The sequence below is a fragment of the Myotis lucifugus genome, unplaced genomic scaffold (assembly GCF_000147115.1).
Source record: "Myotis lucifugus unplaced genomic scaffold, Myoluc2.0 scaffold_53, whole genome shotgun sequence".
NCBI classification, from domain to species: Eukaryota; Metazoa; Chordata; class Mammalia; order Chiroptera; family Vespertilionidae; genus Myotis; species Myotis lucifugus.
Window position 1 is genome coordinate 6,889,644 of NW_005871101.1, and position 8,206 is coordinate 6,897,849.

Sequence of the window (8,206 nt, forward strand, 5' to 3'; positions counted from 1 at the left end):
CCGGGGGGGGGGGGGGGGGGCGGGGGCGTCCCTTGGCCTGGCTGGTGATCAGGGCTGATTGTGGCTCATCTCACACAGTCCCAATTGGGGCTGATCAGGCTGGCCAGCTCGGGGGAGGGACTGTGGGAGGTTGGTCAGCTGCAGAAGGTTGGCCAGCTGTGGGAGGCTGGCTGTGGAAGCACACTGACCACCAGGGGGCAGCTCCTGTATTGAACGTCTGCCCCCTAGTGGTCAGTGTGCATCATAGCAACTGATCGTCTGGTGGTAACAGTTGCTTAGGCTTTTATCTATATAGAAGAAGGCATAGCCCAAGGGAAGAACTGATCAGTTCCTTGAGTATATATTAATAATCCTCCACCAGAAACTAAAATAGTACATCTTAAAAGACAAGAGCACATTTATTTCCATATTACATTAATTATTTTCTTCCTTACTCCTAAGAGGGACACATTTATTTATTCTTTAGAACATAGGAAAAACTATTTTCTAATGTTTAAGTTAAGGCATTATTGAGGAAAGAAAACAAAAAGGAAAGGTACATATCCAGTGATTTATACTATTAACGGTAATCTACCTCATAAAGTCATTTTAGTCAATGACTGACCACATATACAAATGCGGTCCCATAAAATTATAAGGGAGCTGAAAAATTCCTATCATCTAGTGATGTGGTAGGCTTCCTAATGTTGTAGCGCAATGTATTTTTACTCAGATGTTTGTGGTGATGCTGGTGTAAACACACCTATCATGCTGCCAGTCATCTAAAAGTACAGCAGGTACAATTACAGTAGATGGCTAGATTATCTTGGTTTGTGTAAGTGCACTCAATGAAGTTTGCACAGCTATAAAATTGCATAATGATGCATTTCTCAGAATTATCCCCTTTGTCAAGTAGCACATGACCATATCAAATTCCTAGCATGTGTCCAACACCTTGGATATACGAACTAGAAGCCACAGCCACCTGCTCAAGTCAGTATCTATTTTATAGGCTAGTAAACAAAAGTTTAGTAAGTCTATAGACATCCCCTGAAAACTTATACATAATGAAAGAGGCAGATTTAAGTTTCAGACACTGATGTCTGATTTTTATAGTCTGGAGTTTTCAATGGATCTTGCCAATAAAAAATTTCTACAAAGAAGAACCTCAAGTAGTGATTGTTGTGGTTATAAGAAGAAATTATTGTTGTATATGTCATTCTATCAAAAGTGGATTAGTTTCAATGAATAACCCAACAAAAATGATTGCATGGATGAAAGAGGAAGTATGGGTAGAAAAATGGTGATGAAAAGTAATGAAAATTCACATATTCTGCAGATTTAAACTAGAGAGCCTGGGACACAAAAAAAGTTGAATGTGTATTTGTATTCTATTCAAAAATTGCTACTTACCCGAAACATAAAATTTAATTACCACAATCTTGGCTTCTAGAATTCCAAAGTTATTAATGATAAGGAAATTGTCCTCCCTTGAATTCCAGCCAAAACATTAAACTCAATAATCCATAATACTGGTAAAATGCTGTGAAAAGAAATGCTTCATTTTATATGAACCATCAAAGTAAAGAAATGCTGCTTTACTTTGCATTACTATCCACAGTGATTACTAATAAATTTTATTATGATTGTCATATTTTTGAATGTTTCCTACAAGGTCTTCTTCAATTTTCACCCTTATAATTTTGTTCTTCATTGTACCTCAACTCAATTGTCCTGTCCATATGAATATTTCAGTTTACTTTTAATGAAATATTTTACTTGGTTTTAAAATACATTGCTAGTTGATGTTTCCATCTAACAAAATTAGAGGTAGCATTTGTCTTTTAAAATTTACTTTTATTTTTGAGTTAATTTAAATTTAAAGTAAAGAATTGGTAAAAAATGAATGTAACATGTTCTAATGAACCTTAATCACACTCAACAAGTAAGTTTCAATATGTACTTTAGATATAAAAATTTTTGTTATATCTAAAGCCACATAAAACCTAACCTTCTTAAATCCCAATTCCATGATTATAAATTACAAAACTAGGTCATGCTGGACCTTTTAAGCTATTAAATATATTTAGTTTTAAACATAAATAAGAGGGAAAGCATTTGACAGTTTTGTGCTGAGCAGCAGAATGACCTGACATGATTCAACAGAAGCAGTCCATTATATTTAGAAAAGACTAAGGTGAAAAAGTGAGGGAGATTAACCTATTAGGAGATATTGCATTTTCTAGGGAGAGATAATGAGGTTAAAACAAAATGAGAATTGTGGATTTAGTGAGCAGTATTCAAATTGAATACAAAGATTATTTTCAATTTTTTTTATTGATCTGACTGATTGGATGAATATATGATGTTAAAATTAAGGAGATAATTATATTTTTAGTTTTTGTTTGTTTTATTTAATATTTTGTTTTCTTTGGTCATCTGCATCTGGAAGGATGGTGGGCCATTAACTGTGACAGGAAAAATTGTGGTTAGACCAACTTATGAAGAAAGGCTATGTAAGCATTAAGATGTTTTAAGACATGTTTTGGTTTTTTGTTTTGTTTCGTTTTCAGTTTCTACAAAGTATTTCTATGTGCAAATTGATTCTTATGCATCCTGTCCTAAGCTATGTTTAAGATAATTCTGTTGGGGTAGAGCAAATGTGAAACTGACAGACATAAATAAAAATGAAGACTGCTTAAACATTGTTTGAATGCATATATTCAAATACACTGCTTGAATGCATATATTACAAATATGAAAATCATATATGTACTAAGATCTTTATATTTTCCTAACAGATTCCTTTAAGGGAAAAAATCCATTTGTTGAGCTTCCTTAAAATTTGAAACATGACTTATATAAAGATTATTATGTGATTATTTGGTTCTAGGAACTAAAACTCATTTAAAAATTAAAGCCTCTGAAATGAAAACATATATGCGAATCAAAAAATAGATCTACAGAACACTTAGCCACAAGATGAGTGCAGCAGATCTTTCTCTATTTCTCTTCAGGATGCTTCTGCACACTATTTTACCTACCATCCCAAAAGAATTGAATTTTAGGCATCTCCACTATGTGAAAATTTCCAATATGACAGCCCATTAGGAATGTTAGCCTCTGAGTCTACATAAACTTCTGAGCTTGAAACTCTGCAAACAAAACTCACATTTTGGGAAGTGAAATATACTTAATGGCTGAGACAATAGTGAAGGCAAGAAGTGATGGAATATTTAAGGAGGGTGACAAGTTTGTAAGTGAGAAGCAAGTTTAGTGTCCCTAGTATAAATTATACACAAAATAATTTTATCATAAAAGTAAGCAGAAAAAAATATGCATTAGCATACAAATATCCTATTTTAATGCTACTTTCAGAGGTTATATAGGTCAATAACTGCAAATGTTTACTTTTTCATTATTTATGAATAATTTTCCAGATATATAACTCGTTGTTAAGGATAGTGCTTAACAACGACATAAAAATAGCATTGTGGAGACATGAACATGAGAATTAGTCCACAAAAAAATTTTGAGCTAAATTTTTTTCAGCAATTTTTGAGTTAAATCAACTGTGAAATAACTATAAGTTTCTTCAAATTCCTATAAGAGTTTTTGCTGTGAAATACTTGAAGTGCAAAAGGTCTAAAATTGTAGACATCTCATATACTTATTCCTCTCTAAGCAAGTGTGCAAATTTAGAGAAAAAACTATCACCATGTTGAGTCAAACATTTATTTTCACAGATGTCTTCATAAGAAAAGTTTAGCTTTTAATAGTATTTTAGTACTTTATAGAATGCTAACATGAATATAATGAGGATGTCTAATACTCTCCCACCTTAGAATTATAGCATTCAATTAAAGTTAGTATTTTTAATTAATACTGCAAAAATATGATAAAATGTAGGCATATAACATGAGCTTTCATTTATTCTCTTAAAATTCTATCAGGCCATTAATAACAAATTGTTAATGTATAATGCCACTAAGTTTGTCAGAATAATAAACTTTAAATTTTGCTTCAAACTGCAGGAGCCAGCCATTGGAGAAGCTACCAGTATCAGTGGTGTGGGAGCCTGCGGCTAGACAAGCTGTGAGCCCTGCAACAGCTGGAGGAAGACCTTGGTGAACCTGCCCCTGGTGGGTTCTATGGCTAAGCTGCTGGCTGGGCGCTGCTGGCCACCAGGCCCTGCTAAAGCCCAATCCTGGAGAAGCTAAGAGCAGTGCAGGAGGCTGGTGCTGGAGAAAGCCACAAGCTGCAGAAAGCAAGACCCTCTTCTCCCACAATGTCTCTCCAGTGTCCTCTATTGGCAAAGATAAAATGCCAACTAGAAAAGAAAAAAAAATTATTGATTTTTAGAGTGGAAGGGAGAGGGAGAAAGAGATAGACACATTGATGAGAGAGAATCATTGATTGGCCTCCCGCACACCCCACACTGGGGATGAAATCTGCAACCCAGGCATATGCCCTGACTGGGAATTGAACTGTGACCTCCTGGTTCATAGGTCGATGCTCAATCATTGAGCAATGTAGAATAAAATTGAAAGTACAGAGAAAGCCTGGTGTTAAATTAAAAATTCCATGTTTTTCAATGGAATATCTTTGCATACTTTGAAATGATGAAAATGTTTTCATCAGGAAAAATTATGAACACAAGTAATTGAGACGTGTCATTGCTTTTCATTAGGTACAACAGTATGGGGCAGATACAAAGACAAAACAGAAGAGACAATAAATCAAAATTGAGACAGAAGCATGGATGGGATTGGTAAATTTAATTGCCTTCTTTAAAAGTGGTTTATTTACCTCCATCTCCATATACTTGAATTTAGGTGGTGGGCACACAATGCTATATACAGATGATGTCTCATAGAATTGTGCGCTTGAAAACCTATATAATTTTATGAACCAATGCTACCCCAATAAATTTAATAAAATATAAGTAAATATTGCCCTGGCCAGTTTGGCTCAATGGATAGAGCGTCGGCCTTCAGACTCAAGGGTCTCAGGTTCGATTCTGGTTGTGGGCACATCCCCAGTAGAGGGTGTGCAAGAGGCAGCTGATCAATGTTTCTCTCTCATTGTTGTTTCTAACTCTCTATTCCTCTCTGTAAAAAATCAATATATATATATATATATATATATATATATATATATTTTTTTTTTTTTTTAAATATATAAGTAAATATTAAAAATGCAATAAATAAATAAAAGTAGATTATTTAGCACACTTTTTTATCATTCTCTCAAAAGAAATTTGTAAATACTAACAAAAAAATCTTAGCAGCAGTAGGACATAGGAGAGGGTGTCTTCAATGAACCAGAATTTTGAGGAATTTCTGGAAGACATAAAGCAGATGGGAACAGATGGGGAACAGAGCTGATCTGTGCAGAATAGCCTTTGATTCAAATCAGGCAAAAGGGGAAAACCTGGAGGATTAGTGAGCAGATTTTCTAAACTGAGCCCTGAAAACATTCAAAGATCAGAACAGAAGGGACTGGAAACAAGGCAAGCTGGGTAATAAGGCAGAAAGTAAAGAGCTTTAGATTCTGGGTTAGCTATTCCCATAGAAGATGGCTGGTAAATCCCCTTGCCAGGGACTGTTTAGAAATGAACTGAGGAATATGGCACTGAAATGTGCTAATGTGGGCAGAAAGACAAACAGAAGACGACATTTACCACATCACACATTTGAGTGCCACTAATAAAACTTAGAAGAAAAAGCTATTTAGCAGATTTGTAAAATATCCTGAATCATCTGGTATTTTCTTTCCTATTGGATTCCGGGAACTAATAATTTAACTAGACACAAACAACCCTAACACTGCTCAGAGTCTGAAAGACTTGGCAGCTAGGGGAACAGTCAAGGGGATCAAACACAAGACATTTGGGATCTTCTCCAGGGATTAATACACTGAGCAGCTAACCATGAGCTCTACATTCAGGCTTCACTTGTGAAAAGCAACTTAAAAAAGATCATGCCACTTAAGGAACGCCATAGCTAACCTCCTAACTGAAGAAGTTCATCATTTGCTGGAAGGCTTTCAAATGGACCTAAATACTCATGTCAAATACCCTAATCAATCAACACACATATAAAATGTCTCATTGGACAAAGCCCTTGACAATTCACTAGTTTGGGATTAAGTTAAAAAAATGGATAGGGAAGTGATCATTTTTATAAACTCTCATTTGGCTGCATAATGAAATAGGTAAAACATCTAGTTTATTCATTTTAGTTTTTTTAAGTTGTGAATATGATTTTTAAAAAGGATACTGTAAAAGAATCATGCATGCTGTAATCTCAGTAATATTTATTAACTTCTTTTTCACTGTCATTAAAGTCAATTAGACAATAATTCAGATCTGCATAACAGAATTGACACTAAAATTAATTAAGCATATGAGAAGAAAGCACTTGCTTTCTTTTCAAACCATGTTTAAAAATATTGTAAGATCTTTAATAGAAAAGCATTGTTACTTTTAGATTCCATATTTCCAGGGTGTAAAATAAGATTTCTTCCCTATTTTGCTTTAGAAAAAAAGATATTGGGATAATGACCAATAAGGGTGGGATTGGCTCATTGAACTTTCTGCTCATTTTGATGACAGCCTTTAGAATTAATGTGCCAGTTTTGCTTTCTGGAAACAAACAGATTTGACAGAGACACAAAATAATGTCAGAATATATGGTCCAGGATATGCAATTAACATTCTAATGGTTGATAGCCTCAATCATCCCAGAGAAAAATGCCAGGAAAATTAGAGTATCCTGTCTTAGGATAAAGGTGTGACATCAACACATAAGATGTTTACTACAACAGCTTTGCTCACTTGTCACCAGTGATTAATAGGTTTACTCTTAGTTATCAATTGCCTTGTGTTAAGCATGTTCTATTTATTTTCTGAAGGGATTTGGGGGAATGAAAATAAGATTTCTTCCCTATTTTTTTTCAGGTTACACAGGAGCCAATTGAAATAAAAAATATATTATTGTTTTTCTGAATACTGAAGAGTGACATGATTCTTGAAGGATGCTAAAAAAGCCATCAATAGATATCAATCTAAACTTCCTTTTCCTAAAAGGGACAGATTTAAAGAAATAAGAATCAGACATATGAGAAAAAGCAGGATATTTTCAAAAGAGGTGGGAAATGAGTGGATTAATTAGGACAATGAGCTACCAATTAAAAAAATCTAAATGCAGAGAAGAATCAAGACTTTCTAATAAAAATAACCATAAGCATTTTTCTCTGGAAGCAATCAATAAATAAGCTTGGAAAAAAAGTATTTTTGGAAGTAAAATGTACGGTCATCAAATAACGAGGAAAAACTCAAAGGAACTGAATGGGTAATAATGAATACTGACTGGGATTTGGAAGGTCAACTTTAGATATTACACTGGAATGCAGAATAGAAGAGAATAAAATATTGAGTGCAAAGTCATGACACTTTAGGACTTAAACATCCAAATCCGTGTATTAATAGTTCCGGCAGTGCAAAATTGGGTGGGTAGGGAGGTATACATTAATTAAATTAATAATGAAAATTGAAATAAAGAAATAGTTAACTTTTTTATATTGCTTAAAGTATGACAAAGAGTATTACATATGTCTCCTTTTTTTTTCTCCCCTTGACATTCCCCCGGGCTCCCCTACCCCCCAGTGTCTTATGTCCATTGGTTATGCTTATATGCATGCATATAAGTCCTTCAGTTGATCTCTTACCCCCCTTACCACTCCCTAACCCTCCCCAGCCTTCCCACTGTAGTTTGACAGTCTGTTTGATGCTGCTCTGCCAACTGTATCTATTTTTGCTCATCAGTTTATAATGGTCTTTATTATCCATAAATGAGTGAGATCATGTGGTATTTTTCTTTCATTGACTGGCTTATTTCACTTAGCATAATACTCTCCAGTTCCATCCATGCTGTTGCAAATGGTAAGAATTCCTTCTTTTTTACAGCAGCATAGTATTCCATCGTGTAGATATACCACAGTTTTCTAATCCATTCATCTGCTGATGGGCACTTAGGCTGTTTCCAGATCTTAGCTATGGTGAATTGTGCTGCTATGAACATAGGGGTGCATATATCCTTTCTGATTGGTGTTTCTGGTTTCTTGGGATATATTCCTAGAAGAGGGATCACAGGGTCAAAAGGGAGTTCCATTTTTAGTTTTAATGAGGAAACTCCATACTGTCTTCCATAGTGGCTGCACCAGT